Source organism: Mustela erminea, chromosome 11 (genome assembly GCF_009829155.1).
Source record: "Mustela erminea isolate mMusErm1 chromosome 11, mMusErm1.Pri, whole genome shotgun sequence".
Taxonomy (NCBI): domain Eukaryota; kingdom Metazoa; phylum Chordata; class Mammalia; order Carnivora; family Mustelidae; genus Mustela; species Mustela erminea.
Genome location: NC_045624.1, coordinates 50,937,607 through 50,959,771, shown reverse-complemented (window position 1 = coordinate 50,959,771; position 22,165 = coordinate 50,937,607). Strand labels below are relative to the sequence as shown.

The 22,165-nt window shown below is 40.6% G+C and overlaps 2 long non-coding RNA genes across 3 annotated transcripts in view; one reads left to right on the top strand and one right to left on the bottom strand.

Moving 5' to 3' along the window:
- Window positions 1-6,790, top strand: part of LOC116569129 — a 37,064-nt gene extending 30,274 nt beyond the window's left edge. The window contains exon 3 of the long non-coding RNA XR_004276861.1: window positions 6,665-6,790. This is a non-coding gene — a long non-coding RNA (uncharacterized LOC116569129). The remainder of the gene's footprint in view (window positions 1-6,664) is intronic.
- On the bottom strand, window positions 438-19,584 carry LOC116569128. Of its 2 annotated transcripts, XR_004276860.1 has the most exons (3): window positions 19,495-19,584; window positions 4,443-4,486; window positions 438-809 (listed from the first exon to the last, which is right to left on the bottom strand). It is a non-coding gene; the product is annotated as an uncharacterized LOC116569128 (long non-coding RNA). The 2 variants fall into 2 exon arrangements; XR_004276859.1 differs by lacking the exons at window positions 438-809; window positions 4,443-4,486 and adding an exon at window positions 16,181-16,365.
- Window positions 19,585-22,165: the final 2,581 nt, after the last annotated feature.

The window sequence follows — 22,165 nt, the reverse complement described above, 5'->3', positions numbered from 1 at the left end:
CCCAATGCGGGACTCGATCCCAGGACCCTGAGATCATGACCTGAGCCAAAGGCAGCGGCTTAACCCACTGAGCCACCCAGGCACCCTTGGGCTTTTTTTTTTTTTTTTAAACAAGTCTCTGACTCTTATCTTCTTGATCCTCCAGGGTCTTTTCTATGATAAAGGGATGGAGAGCCATGGCTATGCCTGGAAGTTTAGGGACATGCCTTAAGTTAGTGTTGTGCAAAGCATATTTGGGAAGATGTGTTATCTGCTGCATAGAAATGCCTCATGGCAGGTGGGGGGGCAGGTGAGACGGCAGTGTGGCAATTTCTTCACTAGCACACCTCCCTTTCCTGAAAATTAGAACTACTCAATTGCTTTGCCCTCTGGGGAGCTGCTTAACAAGCTATGACTATCAACCAGAAAAGCACACCAAAATCCAGTGGGTCCCCATTTTGAAAAGTGAGATTTAGTTCTATGCGATTGAAAGGGCAGAAGGTCAGGTGAAGAAACCAGTGCTCTAGCTCAGGGACGGACACCTCTGCCTGGAGGCTTGGCTGCCTGCACACCAGGCTGTCCTTTCACTACCCCATCCAGTACTTGCCAGTATGAAGCAATGGGTATGACGAAGCTCAAATTCATCATTCATCTGGAAGCACACCATTGACCTTTCAAGACACTGTGTTAGATAAAGAGGCTTTCAGAAGCCATTATTTTTATGCATCTCAGTTTTGTTCAGATAGCAACATCCTTGCAAGTTTCCAGTGTGAGTTTCCATAGCTGCAGACAGTGATGTCTTGATTTATACATGTACAGAACTGGATTAGCTGTTGATAAGAAAACGTTAGTTAGTGTTATAACTGCTCCTTAATTTGCATATTCTATTAATTAACTTTCTCCTTGGGAGTGACCAGATTTGGAAAATGAGAGCAAGAGAACTAGGTAACAGAGATACAAAAGATTTTAAAAGTTTTTTCCCCCAAAGACCCTTCTAATACTGAAGCCCCCCCGCACCTTGTCCCTACTACGGGTCTTTCTACTTCTGCCTACACAACTCTAATGACTTCACTGTGGGGAAAATGGGATGGGTATTGGTACTTGATCATTTGCTGAATACTGTGTGCTGGGTATTAGCTCCTTTATTCCCCATAATCACCTTAGCAGATAGGAATTGCTATTTCCATAAATTTTGAAACTGAGATTCAGAGAGTTTAAGAAATTTCTTAAAAACAAGTATGTAGGGGTGCCTGGGTGGCTCGGTGGGTTAAAGCCTCTGCCTTTAGCTCCGGTCATGATCTCGGGGTCCTGGGATCGAGCCCCACATCGGGCTCTCTGCTCAGTGGGAAGCCTGCCTCGCCCTCTCTCTCTGCCTGCTTGTGATCTCTCTCTCTCTCTCTCTCTGTCAAATAAATAAATAAAATCTTAAAACAACAACAAATATGTAGACTTCTGATTTCAACTCCAGCATATAAAAGCTCAAAAGTCATCATTTTTATCCTAACAATAAGAAAAAGCTGAACAAACTGAAAATCAGTTATTTTTCTGGGACTCACATTCGTGGGGCAAACTGGTACCCGCAAGTCTGGAGAGGCAGGTGAATAAAGAGAATACTGCTAAAACCTTACCTGGAGTAGAAGCCACTGGATCCATAAACTGATAAACACTCAAATGATAATTTTGGAAAGTTGCTGGAAGCTGAATGTGGACTAGCATGAGTGTGAGAAACTACTGGGGGAGAGGATCACAATTTTAGTGGGGGCCCCTATTTATGTGAGCTTTATATCCAGGAACCCCACCAGGTTCTCAAGGTAAAGATAAGAGAAAGATATCTTTGTGGATCTACTCAAGGGAAAAAAAGCATAATCATTGTAAAATACACCAAGAACATTCTCCATAATACACTCCAGAGGAAAATACAGAGAATATTGTTGTGCCAGCAGATTTGGTTTCTGGTGAAAACTCACTTCCCAGTTCATAGACCTCCATCTTCTCACTTTGTCCTCACATGGCAGGAGGGGTTGAGGAAGCTCTCTGGGCTGATGTTTATAAGGGCTCTAATTCTATTCATGAGGGCTCGGCCCTCATGGCCTAATAACCTCCCAAAGGCCCCACCGTCAAATACCATCACGTTGGGGAATAGGTTTCAACATATGAATTTATGGGGGTCGAGGGGGACGAAGACATTCATTCTGCAGTAGCAAGAAATGTTAAAAGAAGTTTTTTTACACCAACTTTCTTGTTAAACAGCCAGATTTAACCTGAGCGTCCTTGCCAAACCCACTAAAATCACAGTAAATGGGTTGTTGTAAAGGTGTAAGCCCACAAGGACAGAGAATAGAAGAGGTGATATCAATGAAGTGGACACATGGCATCAAGCTTGGCAGACCTCAGGAAATGAAGGAAAGCCAGTGTGCAATCTGGTATACACTGCACGGTCTCTAGGGGCTCAGGAGTCACTACTGTATGAGATTCTCATCTCCTGAATTTCCTCTGTAGCCAGTTTTCATGAACTGAGGCTAAGAAAATGTATTGACTGCTCACCTTATTCAAAGGATTTATTTATTTGCTTGGGTTTAAAAGTACACAATTCTTATGAGTAGTGTTGCGAACAGAGAAACCAGATACTCCATATTAATGACTGTATACAGTTTCTGGGTACAGATCTGGCTCTATCTTCAGGAGCACGTCTCATGAGAGGGAAATTCATAACTGGCAGGGTAGCTGTTGGCATTGATAGATGAACTATCAGATGATGCAGCCTTGGTTTGTTTGGCATTTTTATCCATGCCTTGGCTGAAAGTTTAGAGGGCACACTGATTTAATTTGTGGATGACAGGAGTCTGGAAAGGATAGCAAATGCATTGGGTGATAGAATGAGAATCCAAAGAGATCATGACAAGCGGGAGAACTGGGATAAATCTAACAAGATGAATTTTAACAGTAATAGATAGGAGATCCTGCACTTTGATACAACAAGCCAGGACTCACAGTACTTCCAGAGAATTTATTGATACAAATCACCAAGTTTGGGATAGTTAAGTACAGGTATGTGGTATGCATGTTGGGGGTGGGGAGGGGATGGTTTAGTAATAGCGGGTATGAAGAAGATTTGAGGATTTGGGTTGAAAGCTAATTTAGGGAGTATGATGTGGCTGCCAAACTCAATCACTGACATCTTTCTGTAAGTAGGAACACTTGGACCAGCCAAGGGTTAAAAGTTCAAAGTGGAATTAGTTAAAAGCTGACCCAGCAGCTTCTGGAAGACCCAGCCATAATTGCCATCTATCCAATTTCTAACCTTTCTCTGTAGTGAATACTGAAGATACTTGTGTGCTGATAACAAAACTGATGATACTAACTGTTCAAACCACAGGGATTTCTTCATTAGCTTGGGCAAATTTCCTAATCAAAAATGTACTTTTATACCATTAAAAGTGAAACTTTGCCTCCAGTCACTATTAACCCTTAAAAACCCTTTAGGAGAGAACCACATTGGAGACCATGTCAGTCTTGGTAAGATCACCAACACCCGTTTCACTTTTCAGCAATGGGAGCAGGTTGCTGTCTCTTTAGCTGAGCATCAGTGAGGTAGCTGGTTCCATTTTTGTGGCCATGATAAAAGAAAAATATCCATCTTTTTTTTTAATTTTATTTATTTATTTGACAGAGAGAAATCACAAGTAGATGGAGAGGCAGGCAGAGAGAAAGAGAGGGAAGCAGGCTCCCTGCTGAGCGGAGAGCCCGATGCGGGACTCGATCCCAGGACCCTGAGATCATGACCTGAGCCGAAGGCAGCGGCTTAACCCACTGAGCCACCCAGGCGCCCCAAATATCCATCTTTTAAGTATAGGAATCACACTCATGTAGCAAGATATTCCCATTATTAGAGAGGGAAGCAAAGGCATTGAGTGACTAGCAGGTTTTCAACCCCTCCTGACACTGGGGCACACATTAAATGAGAGGAATGGCTGGAAGTATACAGTCTCTCTTTCTCTCTGTGCGATTCTCTGGAGTAGAATTTGTTTAAGCTACACATGGATATGATAGCTGTTTGGTATCACCACATTTAGACAAAAATGTCAAGAGTGTGTAGATTTCCAAAGCCTGAGGTCAGAAAGGGTGTTTAGAGGAGGACAGTTCCTCAAAATAAGGTCAGTTGCCTATAATTTGATACCTTAAGGAGATTCATGGCTGCCCATTTTAGCAATAAGGTAAGTGTCCCTGATAATCTAATCTACAGTTTAATTGTTTGTCTGCCTTGGGGAATTATTGGGTATGTAGATCTGTTCTTCATCATTACTATGCATCATTGCTCCTGTGTCTCAAAAGGTCTCAACAGGAAGCTGGGATTTTAGAGTCCTCCCCTCTACACAAACACAATATAAAAAATGCTAAGGAGATGTCATTGTTCTTTCCTTGTCTCTCCTGGCTAGCAACTCTTAGGCAGGAAGAGAACTCACCTTAAGGAAGGAGAGTCCATAGGCTTGTCTTCCGTAACAGGGAGCTGCAAAAAGAAAACCAGGCATGTATTGAAGAATGTGACACTTAGTGACATATAGACATGTTTATCTAATGCACTTGGTAAACTTCTCTGAAAGAGATGTGGGCAACTGTAGAATCCTGGAGCCTGTGAGATTGCAAACCTAATTACCTAATTTCTAGGAGGTTCACAGACCCTGTCATTATGCTTGACCCCAGGAAAGGTAGAGATTGCTGGTCTTTCAGCATACTCATCACCATAGGAAAAGAGTACCATTTCTTTTTTTTAAGATTTTATTTATTTATTTGACAGAGAGAGATCACAAGTAGGCAGAGAAGCAGGCAGAGGAGGAGGAGGAGGCAGGCCCCCTGCTGAACAGAGAGCCCAATGTGGGGCTCCATCCCAGGACCCTGGGGTCCTGACCTGAGCTGAAGGCAGAGGCTTAATCCACTGAGCCACACAGGTGCCCCGAGAGTACCATTTTTAATTCAGGGATCTCTTTGGGTCAGGGCCTGAGCCAAATATCAATGTATAAAACATTGGAGTAGAATTTGTTTAAGGTAGCTGGTTCCTTAAACAGACCTCAGATTCCTGCACAGGTGATGTTCCCAGAGAGAGATTCACCCTACTGAAAAACCGGACTTAATGTGGTCTTTGGCTGCATGGTGCAAGCACTTAGGTGTAGTAATTTACAGAATCAAATAAGTACTCATATTCAAGAGCTTTTAGTAGAAATGGTGCAATTAAATGACCAATGTTTCAGCAAAGCATTTTAAATCTGCATTAAGCAGATAAATTTCATCCTGAAACCAAGGGATAAAGTCACACTTGTGATTTTTCACATGCTAATATTAACTGCTTTCATACATTTTAAGCCATGACAATAGACTTTGTACTGAAATCTAAAATTACATTTTTAAATATACTCAGAGCCTTGTCACTGCGTAGTTTAGTGGTTTCCAGAACTTATTGATCCCATAATGTCGAAACAAATTTCTTTTTTTTTTTCTGCTTTGCTTCAAGGCACTTAATCTTCCATTAGAGGGGATCAGTTATCGAAATTGGCTATAAAGAACCTTAAGGCTGAATTAAAGTTGCACCAAATAAACAATTATGTCATTATATTTGTTAAAGGCAGTCATCACTTGGCTTATCCTGCTTGTGCTTTAGGGACAAAAAAGTTGTAGGGTAATTTTTTAGTGGAAGTTTTTAATCAAACTGTCATCTGTCCAAGCCATCTTGTTGAAACATAACATTTCTGACCCTGGTAGCATCATGGGAATTTGAAAGAGAATATAAATTTGCTTTTTCTGACTTTCCTTATTGGTTCACCAAAAAGAAGAATTAATTTTTTATGTATTCATAGATTAAAATATCAAACTTTAAAAATCTTTGTCCCTAGAAGTGGGAGAGCAAGATGTAAATTACCAAAAATCTCCTGATACTCTTATGCATCTTATTCACCAGTGGAACTCCAACCGAAGGATTATGGCCAACATATACTGAGCAGTTACTTCCCATGCTGGGCTCCATTATTGGTATTATCACTTAATCCAGACACTAACTCTGTGAAGCATGTTTTATTATTACATCCATTTTACAGATGAGGAAACTGAGGCATAGGGCAAATAAGTTATACTTTTTAAAAAAGTTATTACTCTTGGGATGTGTGTGTAGTTCAGTCACTTAAGGGCGTGCCTTCTGCTTATGTCAAGATCCCACATCAGGCTCCTTACTCTGCGGGGAGCCTGCTTCCTCATCTGCCTGCTTCTCCCTCTGCCTGCCACCTCCCTGCTTGTGCCCGCTCTCTTGCTCTCTCTGACAAATAAACAAATAAAATCTTTTTTTAAAAAAAGTTATTACTCTTTTTGGAAATAAAACGTGTTTGTTTTACTTCAAAACAAAACCAAACCCAGAACACCAGACCCTTTACCCCAAAGTGCTCTTGACAAAGCTCTTGGGAAAGGCCTGGCTTCAACCAAGCTGGGGATGTGGGTGCAGAGCTCACTTGAGGCCAGGTGTATGACTACAGCATTTGTGTTCTAACATATTCCTTCTGGAATAATCTACATATGAAATAAGAAAATCCTCACCTAGCCTTTTGACCCAGTGACTATAAAACCCAGGGAATGGACTGGATGAAAATAGTGCATTTTCAAATCCCCAATTCCCTCTTGAGTTCTGTTTCTGTTCCTTACATAGGTTTTGAAGAGACTTTGGCCCAACAAACAAGCTGAGCTGCTCCTGTTTAAAAGAGACTGTTTTTCATGAGTGCTACATGTCGGGAAACAAAAGAGAGGTACCAAATGCAAAGAGCATGTACGCCATCTTCTCTTCTTTTAAAGTGTTTCTAAAACTGACCTAGACTCCTTTATTTATAATGACACTTGGTATAAATGACCTTTGGGTAATTTGGCCTTTGCAATCAGAGGATCTTGGGGCTTTTCCCTTTGGCTTTGCTTTCCCCTCGTTTTCCTCCCTAAAAAGGACATGATAGAATATATTCTCTTTATTCTGAATAAATCTAACTCCATGAACAAGCCATGCTCAAGCTGTGCTGTTGATACTTGGCTTCTGGAACTTTGTCATTTGGCGGAGCAGCTTCTCATTTTATTTGCTGAAGTTAGAAGCATTGGTGGGTGGTTTGCTCAGGGAATCCTTTTACATTCTACTTGGAGAGCAGCTCACAGGTTAAGATGGTTAAACTATTGCACTGGAAATGGTGTAGCCCTTTTTAGCCAGGCAGCTTGACGATGGTGTCGGCAGCAGGCAAATCAGTTTCTAGCCTTGGAAAGGTCATTCTGAAAGAACTGTTTTCTGTGTTTTGTGAAACGTAGTTAGATACTTGGAGTCTTCTCATTTGTTTAAGTTTGCACTTGGGAGCTAGGATGAAGGAAACATTCAAGAGGCTTTATTTTCTGAGTTCTGAGTTTTCTTCAATATTTTTTTTTTTTAAAGCTTAGAAGGAACTTCAGGGCTTATCTAGTCCATCCCTGGACAGAGAAATGAATGCTTTCAAGTGAGAGAGTTTGACCTTCAGCCTTTTCTGGGAGAAGAGGTTTAAGCTCTGTGTACCAGGTTGATCATCAAGAATATACCTTCTCCTGAATTTGTTGTCTCTGCCAATATTTCCTGTGTATTTGCCATGCTCTATGTACTGCTTGGTCCTAGGGATGTGAAGATGATTATGACCCACTTCCTCTGTTCTCTGAGAAAGGAGGTAGTTAGGTGTGATTTAGCTTGGGTTGGACACTAGGACCAGCAGGGTAATTACTGTTAGAACCCAGCCATGCTCATTTGTCTATGTATGTCTATGGCTGCTTTCACAATATAATGAGAGTTGAGTACTTGTGACAGAGACTATATGGTCAGCAAAGCTAAAAATATTTATGATCTGGACCTTGACAAAAGGTTTGCTGACACCTGATTTAATCCCTCTTCCTTTGGGGTTTCATTAACAGCAGTGGTTAGAAACAAGTGGCTTATAGATGAGTTTGCTTTGGCAAACACTGTATTTTATTTTATTATTTATTTTATTTTTTTGTATGTTATGTTAGTCACCATACAGCACATCATTAGTTTTTGATGTACTATTCCATGATTCATTGTTTGTGTGTAAAACCCAGCACTCCATGCAATACATGCCCTCCTTAATATCCACCACCAGGCCAACCCATGCCCTCCCCCCTCCTCTAAAACCCTCAGATTATTTCCCAGAGTCCATAGTCTCTCATGGTTCATCTCCCCCTCCGATTTCCGCTCCCTTCATTTTTCCCTTCCTTCTCCTAATGTCCTCCATGCTATTCTTTATGTTCTACAAGTAAATGAAACCATATGATAATTGAATTCTTCTGCTTGACTTATTTCACTTAGTATAATCCTCTCCAGTTCTGCCCATGTTAACATAAAACTTTGGTATCTGTCCCTTCTGATGGCTGAGTAATATTCCATTGTATATATGGACCACATCTTCTTTATCCACTTATCTATTGAAGGGCATCTTGGCTCCTTCCCATAGTTTAGCCATTGTGGACATTGCTGCTATGAACATTGAGGTGCATGTGGCCCTTCTTTTCACCACATCTGTATCTTTAGGGTGAATACCCAGTAATGCAATTACTGGGTCATAGAGTAGCTCTATTTTTAACTTTCTGAGGAACCTCCACACTGTTTTCCAAAGTGGCTGTACCACATTGCATTCCCACCAATAGTGTAAGAGGAACCCTCTTACACTTTCTCCACAACCTCTCCAACATTTGTTGTTTCTTGCCTTGTTATTTTTTGACATTCTAACTCTTGTAAGGTGGTGTCTCATCAGGATAAGAATGTCGCTGCAGGAGCCTCTGACCCTCCTGTTTTCCTAAGCTGAGCCACCTTCACATTGAGGCTCTCTCTGTGGCTCCTAAGGGCGTTTGAGTTTGAGAGCCTGGATGCAGAGCAAGACCACTTAAGGTGGAGAGAATGAAGAGTGGTCTGTCTTCATACAGCTTCAGGGCTAAGCCTTGACCAAGGGAACCCAGTTTTTTACTATCAGGAACCCTCTCATAACAGAATCTTCAGGCACTGATGGGAGTTACAGAAGGGAGGGAGCGGGCAGTCCGTAGAATGCTCTTAACCCCAGGTGCCGGTATTTCTTGGCCTTTGGAACCTGGAGCAGCGCCAGCACGTAACAGATCCTAAATATTGTTGAATGAATTAGTGCAGAACAGAGCAAATAACTAATGACACTTTTTAATTGGCGACGGAAAAGTTGAAATTACCTCATTGTGTTTTCCATAAATTTTTAAATACTCCTTTTAATGGTATAAAAGCACATTTTTGATTAGGAAATTTGCCCAAGCTAATGAAGAAGTCCCTGTGGTTTGAACAGTTAATATCATCAGTTTTGTTATCAGCACACAAATATCTTCAGTATTCACTACAGGGAAGGGGTAGAAATTGGGTAGATGGCAATTATGGCTGGGTCTTCCAGAAGGCTGCTGGGTCAGCTTTTAACTAACTTTGAACTTTTAACCCTTGGCTGGTCCAAGTGTTCCTACTTATAGAAAGATGTCAGTGATCGAGAGATTACCATTATTATTCACAGGTGATTAAAAAAAAACTCAGCTTTTCATGATATCTAGAGAATATAACTTCATATCACAAAGACGGAATCTGAAGAAGCTATGAAAGATCCCATAGTCACTTCTCTGTTGGGTGGCAGCATTCCCACCTGAGCTATGGTAGACAAAATGAGTTCATTCTATTTAAAATACTACATTTTGTAAATGGTTTAAACCCTTGGCAGGTAACATTTATTGAATGTTTACTATATAGTAGGAACTATGCTAATAAGCTCTTTATGCAGTACTTAATGTAGTCATTGCTACAAACATGAGGAAGATTGGATTATTATTTTCATCTTATACATTTGGAAACTAAGGCAAGTTCAAAAAGGTTAAGTTACCTGAAGTTGTACATGTATTTGTTGGCAAAAACAATCTACTTCTAACTCCAAGCCACTTAGCCACTGAACTGCCAGTCCAATAACTTGTTTCAGTAGTCCATGTTTAATCACATTTGTCACATTTTCAGTACAAAAATTCTAGACATAGGTGCTGTCTGGGCCATATATTGCAGTGGGATTTTCAAAGCAATTCTTAACCTAGGATCCATGATAACTTGCACGTTTATAAGTGCTTTAAGGATACTGCAAAACCCAAATATTTTATGCAAGCCGTGTGTGTGTGTGTGTGTGTGTGTGTGTGTGTGTGTTTTATGTGCATAGGTGAGCATTCTTCCAGGGAATAGCTTTAACTGAAGTCCAGGACCCAACAAAATGTGAAGAACAATGTGCTTTCTTAATAATTCAATTGTTTTTTCATTTCCTCAGGTAAAAATTTCCTGAATATCAACCATGCGGCAGGTAGTATGTAGGGAGAGTTAAGATGAATGATGCATTAAGGTAAAAGCCCTTTCTGTCATTTATTTTGCAATCAACTTAGCAAAAGGAGGCCCTTCATATTTTTCTTCATCCATAGCTCCAGAATCTGACTTATTACATCATGCTTTAGCTGACAGTTTAAATCTCAGTAAAAAATTAATAATGCTGAATATGTTCATTAGTAAATTATGAAACCTTAGAAACTTGATTCCCTACCAAACCAGTAAAAGAAGCCTCTGTATTATCTTTTCATAAATTACGTAATTATTCAATCTTTATTTTAGTCCCTTAGTTTTCTCAGGTCCTCAGTCTTTGAAAAACATAAACAACAACAAAAAATGTTTTTAGCAGGTTTATTTTTCAGGACTCTTTTTGTGTCAAGTGACAGAAACCCAACCTTAAATAACGACAGGAATTTATTTAGTCACACAGGTGAAACACTAAAGCAGATTTCATTTTAGGAATGTTTGAGTCTAGAGTTCATAATGTTAAGCTTCATTTCTCTGTCCATCTTTTGAATAGGCTTTTGCCATATGGTAAGAAACAGCCCCAGGCTCTTATTCTATCAACTTAGCAACCTCAGCAGAAAAATAATCTTCCCCAATCTCTCAGCAGAGAAGTCACAAGCAGTGTTTGGATTGACCTGGATTAGACATACTTAATGCTAAACTAATAAGTCCTATAACTACAGTCAAGAAGCACCCAGGGCCAGGATCATGTATCCACTCATGGAGCTGGCATGGGGGAAAGAAATTGTTCCACTCAAATAACATGGTATCATATAGATCAGAAAACTCATATTACTGTAAGAGAGATGAATGGTGCCTGATGGACCAAAATCACAGATGCCCATCACACCAACATATGTGTTCTCAGAAAACTGCCTATCAGGCTGATAGTCTGTCCTTACTTAATGATAAATGTTCTTTACTATGTACCAGGCATTTTTCTAGGCACTAGAGATACAGGAAAACAAAACAGGCAAAGATCCTGCCTTCATGCAGCTCACATTCTAGTTAGGAGAGAGAATCAATAAAGAAAGAAAATAAGTAAATTGTATAGTAAGGCAGAAGGTAAAAAAGCATTATGGAGAGATAATAGAGAAAGAGTAAGATAAGAAAGAGGTGTGGAGTTTATCAGAGGAGAAAGGGGAATTCAGTGTTAGCATGGTCATGAAGTCTTCACTGGGTGACTCTGAACAAAGTCTTGAGGTCAGTGAGAGATGACCGTATAGATACCAAAGGGTTTAGAGGTCAAGCAAAAAGGAAACAGCATGTGCAAAGGCCCTGAGATAGGAGCATTCATGGCTTATTCAAGGTTTAGCAAAGAGGCCAAGGTTTAGCACCCAAGATTGGGTGAGAAATGGGTAGAATATTAGGAGATGGCATGCCTTGAGAGGACTTTGGTTTTTACTCTGAGGGAAATAAAAAGCCACTGGAAAATTGTAAGCAGTGTTAAACTTTTTGAACAGGAATGTTCTGGATGCTGTGTTGAGAACAGGCAGAGTGGGGGCCAGGGGAGAAGCAGGCAGACCAGTTAAGAGGATTTGGCAATAATCTAAGTGAGAGATGGTGATTGGAGCAGGACAGTATCAGTGTAGGCGATAAGTAATGACCAGATTTTGTAAAATATGTTAAAAATAGAACTTCTAGTCTATCCTATCTGATTTCAGTGTGGGAAAAAGAGAAAGGAAAAAAGTCAACCTCAATTCCAAGATCTTTAAGGATAGCATTGATATTAACTAAGGTGGGGAAGAGTGAAGAAGGAGCAGAGTAAGGAAAAAGGGAAAAATAGGGAAAACTACTGGACTTTATTATATTCAAGCCAAATCTATTTTCAAACCCCCAACATGTTCATTTCTCTCCCCCTCAAGAAAGGTCCTTACACCTACCAACAACTACTTTGTATCTGGTCCTGTGCTAGGTGTTTGGAGTAAAGCCGTAAACCCACAATTTATAGGCTGTTGGAGATGACAAGGATTACTCACAGGGAAATTTAAATAATAGTAGAATATTTGAGTAACCACTTGGACAATGACACAAACTTTGTTGCAATAGGACTAATTCTGCACCAGGATCTTGTAGGAATTCAGAAAAAGAAAGGCTAAATTTTTCTGATCAAAATAAGGAAGGTATAATTGAGGCCGGAGGATTTTGGTTGGCTCCTGAAAGAAAAACTAGATTTGGATAGATGGTTTGTTGCCTCTAACTTGGCTGCCTTTATTCTTTAACGGTCTCCATTGTGGCTACTTGTCAGAATCACCTGGAAAGTTTGCTTTAAAAATGATTCTCTGGGCACATGGGTGGCTTAGTCGTTAAGCATCTGCCTTTGGCTCTGGTCATGGGATCGAGCCCCAGATCGGGCTTCCTGCTTGGTGAGAAGCCAGCTTCTCCCACACTGCCTGCTTGTGTTCCCTCTCTGGCTGTCTCTCTCTGTCAGATAAATAAATAAAATATTTTTTAAAAAAATTATTAAAAAAAATAATTCTCATTTAATTGACATAGGATGAGTCTTGCACATCAAAAGTTTTTAAAGCTTCCCAGTGATTCCAACGGCAGCCAGAGTTGAGACCTACAGTGTAAAGCAGAGGCTGGCAAACTACAGCTACTGGGTCAAATTCAGCTGCTGCCTATCTTTGTATATAAAATTTGACAGGTAAACCCCCATGCCCGTTTGCCTACTCAGTGTCTGTGGCTGTTTTCAAGCCCAAACAGCAATGTTGACTAGTTGTTATCCAGCCCAGAAAAAGTTTGCTAATCCACTGTGTGGTAAGAGGAATATGGACCCTGGTATCACACAAACAAAATCTAAATCCTATTTCTACCAAGTAATAGCAGTGTGACTTAGGGCAAGTTACTTCACTTTTTGAAAGATGGTTACTGCACCTGTAAAATAAAGATAACAGGTAGGTCATGAGGTTAGGGAAGAATAATCTGGTAAAGAAACAAATATAGGACCCGGCTGGAGGAACTTTTCAATGAAGTCGTTTTCCTTTCTTCCTTACTTTCATTTACTGAATGGACCCAACCTCTCAGAACCTTGCCTTTGCAAAAAAAAAAAAAAAAGAACAAAACAAACAACAAAAAAACTGAGTTCTTTTGATTTCTTGAGGAGTTATTATAGCCTTCATGGAATGAAGGCTATATTATATGCCTCTTCATTTCTCAGCTGGTAAACCTTAAGCAGAGCCTTTGGGTGTTTCAGTAACCAGATGCTTTCAAGAGGAGATCAAGATGGACCTGCTTTGTATGTTACTGGGTAATGAAGAGTTTTTAGTGTGTTCTGGTGTATTTAATATGTAATATAATAAAAAGGACTTATGTGTCATGTCAAGGGGTAGAGCATAAATGATAATGACAAGGGAAATGGAAGATCAGATGGTATAACCTCAGTTGACAGCAGAATCAGCATGATTAACGTTCTTAGCTAAAATAGCCAGCTTTCAAAATCGTTGTTCCAGCCTTTCCAAGGAGCTGGGAACATGAGCTGTTTCATAATGAGAAAGGACCTACTTAGTTTCCTGAGTGTCTGAAGGAATAAGGGACAATTCTTAAATTTTCAGAAAGATTTTAGAAGAAAGCTACTTAACTAAGGGAAGTGATAATGGGAACGTGGATTTGTAGAAGACCTTCAGGAAATCACGTGCACACGCATGAATGTCTACACACATACACGCCCACACACCCTGATAGAAGGACAAATAGCTTTATACTTCACTCTGACCGCTGGTTCTATAAACTACTATCTCATGCCATGTCCTTAGTGTCTTAGGCTATCATCATCATGTGTATGATTTATTGTTCAAAGGCTCTTACAACAGTGACAGTCTCAGGGGCTGCATTAAGGCTTTTGCGGGCCCTAGGTACTTTTGTCTTTGTAGGCCCCTTATTTCATTAAAAAATATTCAAAATATTCTTGATTACATGGGTTTAAAGAAAGATACAATCTCAGTTGAATTATATTTATTTTTTCTTTTGACTTGAAAAGAAATTAAAACATTTTCATGGCTCCCTAAAAGTATTATGCCCTCTTGGCACTGTGTGTATTGTACCTAATGGGTAGGTCAGCCACTGACGAACGGATACAAAGGCGATGCACCACATTACTTCAGGAATCAGCAAGTACTTCTAACAAGACACAGTAGTAGCCACTTTTACTATATTCTGAAACTCTGTTCCTGAACATCCAATAACGACTCCCAATGTGTCAGTGGACACCAAAGGTGATTGTAACCATGTATGATATGTTCCTGCCTGATGGATGTTACATTTAGTACTGTGACATAGCCATTGTCCTTTCCCTACAGCTGTCTCCTTGTCACTCATGTACAGCCATCTAGAAATAGTGTCAAGACGGAGGAGTGGACTGAAAATGAAGAAGTTAAAGAAGGTAGTGAGTATAGGATGCTGTGCATTGCCACCTGGGGTTTCCATAGATGGGTTGATGTCCATGAAATATGCCCCTGACACTATATTCTAAACAGCAGTACGAAGACAGCTTCTCACACCATGACTCAGCTAAAGGAGGCAGCAGTCTGAGTGTGATACGGAGTGACTGAGCAGCGCTAATGTGTTTTTCCTGGCATGCGTCCTCTTCCCGGAAAGTCCTACTTTAGTTGGAACAATTGCCGAGAGTGAGGAAATGGGTGCAGGGTGGAGGGCACAGTCACTCACCTAAGTTATAGTCTATGTCATGGGCTCTACCACTTTCGTAGCACTTCAGAAACTGGCACAAAGGAAACTTCCTTGCAGTAGTTTGGGATGACAAGGCCATCGTCAGATCCCAGGCCGGCCGGCCCTAATTTGTATGTTAGAGTAGAATTACATGCATGGGCCTCAGTGTAACTCGTTTGACCACTGCCCTTTGATGTGATCAAAGCAGCAGGGGTTTCACCATAGCCTCTCTGGACCATTCTTTAAGTGGCTTTTGTATGTGTTTGGTATTGGGTGGGCATGCTTTACTTGGAGGAAGGAGGGGGTGTATGGTGAAAAGGTATTACAAATTATGAAAGATGATTAATTCCAAATTAAGTAGAATGCCAAAAAGATTAGCGTATCATAATTCTGGTTTCTTTACCAGAAGCAGACATCTAAAATGATATTTAATATGAAGAGATAAAGAGAAAATACTCCCTTAAGTCATTTATGGAAACATGAGCCAGGGAGAGGGTAAGGGAGGAAACTGTGTCAGATCTAACTCAAAAAGCAGCTACGCAAATCAGTTTATTTCACAGAATAATTTGTGGAGCTATTGTTGAAGGTATTTGTATTTGAATAAGAGCTTGTCTCTCATTATCCTGCTTCTCTCCTCTAGGAGCCTATAGTGAAGGCACAAACTTTTACCTGGGTGATTATAGCTGGTTGTCATGGAAACTGCTAGGAGGCACCCAATTCAGCATTATGACTTCACTGCAGGATCACAAGCAGGAGGAAGAGAGAGTGGGCTTAAATAAGACACTTGCTAATTAATGAAGTGCCAGGGGACAGCTTAAAGAGAAAATCACACAGTAGATAAATCCAGGTCTTCGGGGCTCTCAGAAGGAATGATGGCAGTCCCAAGGGAGCTGTGGGAGTGTTTTCTCTATGATCTGTCCCATTTTGGGTCTTCAGAGGCCAGTGTGCCTGATTCTCTGGAGCAAGGTAAAAAGGGAAACAGCAGTCTTTAACATGCCAGCCAATTGAATTCAAGATATGAAATGGCTCAACTAAGCCCCCAGAAGGTGTTGATGGCTTTCCTAGTCCCAATCCCACCCCTGCCTTGTGTTTGTGTTCAGGTTCTTGGAAGGAGCCATTTTGGGGGAGCAGGCTCTCCTGCCTTCTGCGCTCTCTCTCCTCTCTTCCACTCTCACAAAATACAAATGTGGTGCCTCCTTTTGGCTCCTTCCTCCTTTCCTTGCCTTCTGGCTTACTTGCAAGGCTGTCTCTTGACCAGCTAGCGAAAACGCAAGAGCATCTGGTACAGCAGAGTCTGTGAATAAAATCTGAAAACACCATTGGATGCGTTAGTCCACAACTATCAGCTGCTGGGAGGGGAATGGGAGTATTATTTTCTCACTGGTCATCCCTTTTAAAACACTTCACAAGAAATGAAAGATTGATTTGATCATTTCATTCCACAAACGTTTTCTAAGTTTCATTTACTGAAGTGGGTGCTGTGGAGTTTACCTGATGTACACGTAAATCAGACAGATTCTACCTTTCAGTAAGCCTCCCTTACACAGGAGAAATAAATCTGTGATGCCTGGTGAATGGAATCTAAATAGTACACTCCCCTCCTTCTCTGTGTTGAGAGAAATCACGCCGAGATGAGCCTCAATATCCATACGTTGTGCATTTGTGTTGAACCGATATAGTACATAAATATGTACAGGGCCACTCTGCTAGATGCAAGGTCTGCTGAATGTATGCCAGCACCTACAGATTAGTGTGTGCTGGGTCAGGGGCCAGCCTGGTCTGTAGTCATGGCAGGTGGCTACTCCAGGCCAGCTCCTTGGCAAGGTGGCTAAGCTTTACTAACAATGGCTGACGATGGGTTTGTGGCATATGAGACTGTGATCTTTAGTTCCAACTCAAGGCCTTACTGTGGTCTGGGCACACAGACCAACAGCAGCATGGCCACAGTAGAGGGAAAGCATCCATCAGGCTGCCTGGGACAGGTGTCCCATGAGGATCCCATGTGGGAAAACAAACAGTGACCAAAGTGACCTTTCTCTTGGCACTTGTAAGCAGGGCTAACTCTTCAAACAAAATAAGTCCTCAGTTGTTGAACAATTTGGAATGAAAAGAGGCCTTAAAAAGTGAGATAATAGGCTTTCTGCTAATATAAGCATATGGGTGCTCAATTAATTAATTGGATAAATAAAAGAGTGAAAGTCAGAATTATTTTATCGGTCTCTGGGATATCTCTCTTTCTGTGACCTTATTTCTTGTCAACCTTACCCTGCTCAGGCAAGCCAGCCTCTGCTGCTCCTCAAACATGCTCTCATCTTAAGACCTTCACATTTGTTGATGATCCCTATGCCCCAGACATTCTTCTCCATAAGGTCTTCCCTCATGGCCTTAGAGCGCTCCCTCCTCCCAGCTCTCTTGGTCTTCCTGTCCTCCTTTGCTTTTATCCATGAAAATAATTACTATCTGACTTTACATATTTACCAGTTTCCTCTATTGGCATGTGAGTTCTAAAAAGACAGGGGCTTTACTTTGTTTTCTCCTGTTCTACCAGCACCTAGAATTGTGTTTGGCCCATAATAGGTGCTTAACAACTGTTTGTTTTTGAAGGAGATGGGAATCTATTCGCATCCGAAGTTCCAGGACTGCATTCTTACACATTGTGAAGAAATACTACTAGGAGGTAGGAATTAAACACCATAAGAGTGAGGCAGACCAAGTAGCTTCTGATTCCAGAAGAAGGAGAGGTGATTCCAACAGAGGAAAATCAAGGAACAGTTGGGGAAGGGACCATTTGATGCTTAGAAGATAGGTAGAATTTAGACATTTGAAGGATGGAAGGGAAGTGAAAGTGGAGGACATAACATGAGCAAATGCATAAAGTTATTAAGAAGAGCTCATTTTAAGTTTACACTTTAACCTCGTTATATAAGTCAATGTTTTCAGTGATTCTTGACATGAAGAAAAAATTGAACTCAGCTGGGTGACATCAATGACATAACCCAACTTTAGATTCAAATCTAAAGCAGCCTTTCATTGGAATTGACTGCTAAGCAAAACTATGGTTGCTTTTTATTTTATTGATACACTTGGACTTAATCCAAATAATGAAGATAATATTTTACATAATAAAATTGATAGCAGTAATTTTTCATTTACTACAAACTGGGCACTGTGCTAATCACTTTATATACAGTGTCTAATTTAACCTCTTAAACAGTCCTTTTGGGGAAGCACTAATTTTACTCCCCTTTCACAGATCAGAAAGAGAACTGAAGCATAGAGATAAAACTTGTCAAGTTTCACACAGCTAGTACATGATAAATCCAAATATTTCAACACATGCCTGTCTGATTCCAGAACCTATTTTTATATTACAAGTCAAAAGAATTAATTTTCAATGCAACAAAATAGAGTGAAGGCAAAAAGAAGAGAAAGAAAAAAAGGAAGGAAGGAAGGAAGGAAGGGGAAAAAAAAGAATGGAGCTCTTTTAAACCAGAGCAGGGAAATACAGAAAAGAAAGCAGGAGAAAAGATGGTCTGAAATGTAACTAAACTCAGATTTTGAAGGGCCTTGCTTTCTGGTTGCTCTATTCTCTAGGAAATAACAAAGTCCAATTCCATGAAGCTTGTAATGACACACCAGAGGCTGTTGTGTAAAATAGGTGTAGACACAGAGCCAGTCAGGTAGGACAAAGGGGGAGCAGAAATCCCAACCCACGCACCCACTCTCTGCAAACCCCTAAGGCACTGCTGTGCAGAGTCTGAAAATCACTGTTCTATTAATAGGGAGCTATTAGAGGTATTTGGTCTGAGAGGCTAGATTAGAGCTTTGTTTCAAAAAGATGAATCTGTCAACCAAAAGACAAATCGGAATGGGAAGGAACCAGCTGTAAGAAAACCAGTTATGAAGACTCTTGCCACAGTCTGTGGGAGAGGGAATGGAAGTCATAACTTAGGCAGGCCTGACCATGAATCATTAATTCTTGAGTTAGGACCCTCATAACGTGTGTGGAAAAGGGACTACTGGGAGAAAAATAGGAAGGGCTGGTAGGTTTGGGGAAATCGACTGAGGTGATAAGTATCCAAATGGGCACCATGAGCTCAGGCTTGACTCACACCTGTGCAACATCCCGAGGGAAGATATTAGCCTCCAGCAGTGCTCCAGGTCAGGTCGATGTTCACCTGGTTCTTCCCACCCAGTTAGTTTTCTGCAGGATCCAAGCCTGCAATTTGGAGTATGGGAAACCAAGGAGACAAATTTAAGTGCCAAGGAAAATGTTGGCACCTAAAGGACTAAAGTCTCTAGCTTAACTCCCATTCTCAAACTGCTGAGCCCAGTAGGAGAAAATCAGACAGCTTTTTGTACAGGTACAACTGAAGGGACATCATTGCTTTGTTGAAGCCATGAAGTCCCTCATGGGATTCTCATCAGTCTCCCACCTTCTTGACAAGCTGTTTGAGCCTCTACTCCACTGTTTTTCTGTAGGTGGCCATGTTTGTTTTCTCTGGGCCTGATATATTCCAGTCCAGGGTTTTAAGTGCTATTTTGATGGTCAAGATTCCAGAACCTATGTCTCTTACCATGATTCTTTTCTGTGCCCCAAACCTGAATCTCGTATAGCCATTGAATATCCCATAGACATCCCATAGAGATCTCAAACTTGGCATGGCCTGAACAGAACTTGATTTCTGCCCTCAAATCCATTCCTCCTCATGTCTTTTCCCATTATTGTAAATGGCAACACCATTCACCCAGATGCACTAAGCTTGAAACTTGGAAACCATTCGTGCTTCTAATCCATTGGCAAGTTTTCCCTGTTCTACCTCAGAACACGTCTCTTGCAAATCTATCCTTCCTATTGATTCAATCACCATCTCATCCAAACCCCCATCACCAATACCTAGGTCACAACCATCCCCTAACCAGTCTCTTTGTCAGTCCTCTGCTGCCTGCTACCTTCCCCTCTACTTCCCACACATCCAGAGTTTTCCATTCATAGAAATTTTGTGTGTGTGTGTGGGGGGGGGGGGGGGACCTGGGTGGCTCACTTGTTAAGTATCTGCCTTTGGCTCAGGTCATGATTCCAGAGTACTGGGATCGAGCCCTAAATCTGGCTTCCTGCTCGGCAACCCTGCTTCTCCCTCTCCCTCTGCTTGCTGCTCCCCCTTCTGCACTCTCTTTCTCTCTCTGTCAAATGAATAAATAAGATCTTAAAAAAAAAAAAAAGACAGACATTTTGGGGGGAACACAATTCAGTTGAACCCAAAACTCCTGCTCTTTTCGTTCAGTGTCACCTCTGTGAGAGTGGTCTGCGTTAGTGCATGTAGTATGTTTATTTTTCACTGTTGTATAATAGTTGGTCATATGACCTTACCAATATTCATTTGTTCTCGGGATGCACAATTGAATTGTTTCTGACTTTTTGTTTTAAGAACAGTGCTACTTTGACCATCCTTGTCCATACTCCTGGTAATTATACCTAAGTATATACCTAAACATGAAATTTCTGGATGGTAGGGTGAATGCATCTTTTGTTACACTAAATAATGTCGAATGGAAAATAAATTGCTAAATATCCTATATAGTGTTATGGAAATTTCCTTCAGTTCTCGTTTTTAAAGTTTTCTTTAATCATGATTTTTAAAAATTTTTATTGACTGCTTTTTCTTCTCCTATTAAATTTAACAAAAGCATAGCAGATGTGATGAGTGGAGTGCTGTGTTTAACAGTTACTGACTCATCTGTTGCCATAATCATATTGTATTTCTTGATTCTGTTAATAAGGTGAAGAGCATTAATGGGTTTTATAATGTAAAATTACCCTTGCATTTCTAGAATAAACTCTCCCTAGTCATGATGGATTATTTTTTCATACCTCACTGGGTTTGGTTTGCTAATATTTTACTAAGGATTATTACATCCATGTTCAGAAGGGAGATAGGACTGTAACTTTCTTTTCTCACCTTGTCCTTGTCTGGTTTTCAATATCAAAGTAGTAGTAGACTCTCAGAATGAGACTGGTGAGAATCTGTTTTACTGGGAAGGATTTGTGTAAGATTGGAAATTATGTGATCTATACATTTTGGTAAAACTAATCTGCAAAACTAGTTAGACCTGGTGTTTTCTTAATTGTCTGATAGCTTTTGTTTATGTGGTTAGTATTTTTAAATTTTTATTTATTTAATCATTCCTTATATTAAAGAAATATTAACATTTTTTTGACGATTTTATTTATTTATTTGACAGAGATCACAAGTAGGCAGAGAGGCAGACAGAGAGAGAGAGGAAGGGAAGCAGGCTCCCTGATGAGCAGAGAGCCTGATGCGGGGCTCAATTCCAGGACCCCGGGATCATGACCTGAGCTGAAGGCAGAGGCTTTAACCCACTGAGCCACCCAAGTGCCCCAACATGTTTTTGTATAGTATATTTTCTCTTTAAAAAACCTCATATAGAGTACCAAACCGTAGACACTCTGTAACTTGCTCGTTCATTTTATGTTATGCCTGTGAGAGCTATCCATGTTAATTTTCTGCCAATTTTAATATTTTCGTTCTCTGAGGTCTGATTTTATTTTATTTTTTATTGGTTCTACTTATTTGGCTCCTACAGTCCCATTACCTTGTATTTTTACTGACTTTGCCTCCACTAGAACTTAATATGGGGGAATTCTTTGAGGAGTCGAGAGTGTATTTCTCTTGAAAGCATTTCTGTTGGTTTTCATTGGACACCTGGGGATACACATCCATTTGAACTTCTTACTTTGCAGTTTTTTAACCATACCAGTTGTGTAAATTTGGACCTGAAAACGGCGTGCCAGTCAGCTTACAGTCATACATTCTCAAAGGAGCTTTTTATTTCTTCTTCATCCAAGTCTGGATGAGACAGAAATTTCTCTCTCTCTCTCTTCTTTTGTGTGGTGGAATTTTTCAAGGTTACCTTTTCTCGTGCTTGTAAATCTTCGTGTTTAGGGCTTCGTGAGGGGTCTCTGGTTACATTCCCCACCATGCACAGGCTGGGCTTGGTCTCCTGTCTCCACTGCACATAGTCGATAAAGTGGAAATTCTAGGCCATCAGAGTTGGGCAGATGTCCCCAGAGAGAAACCCATGACA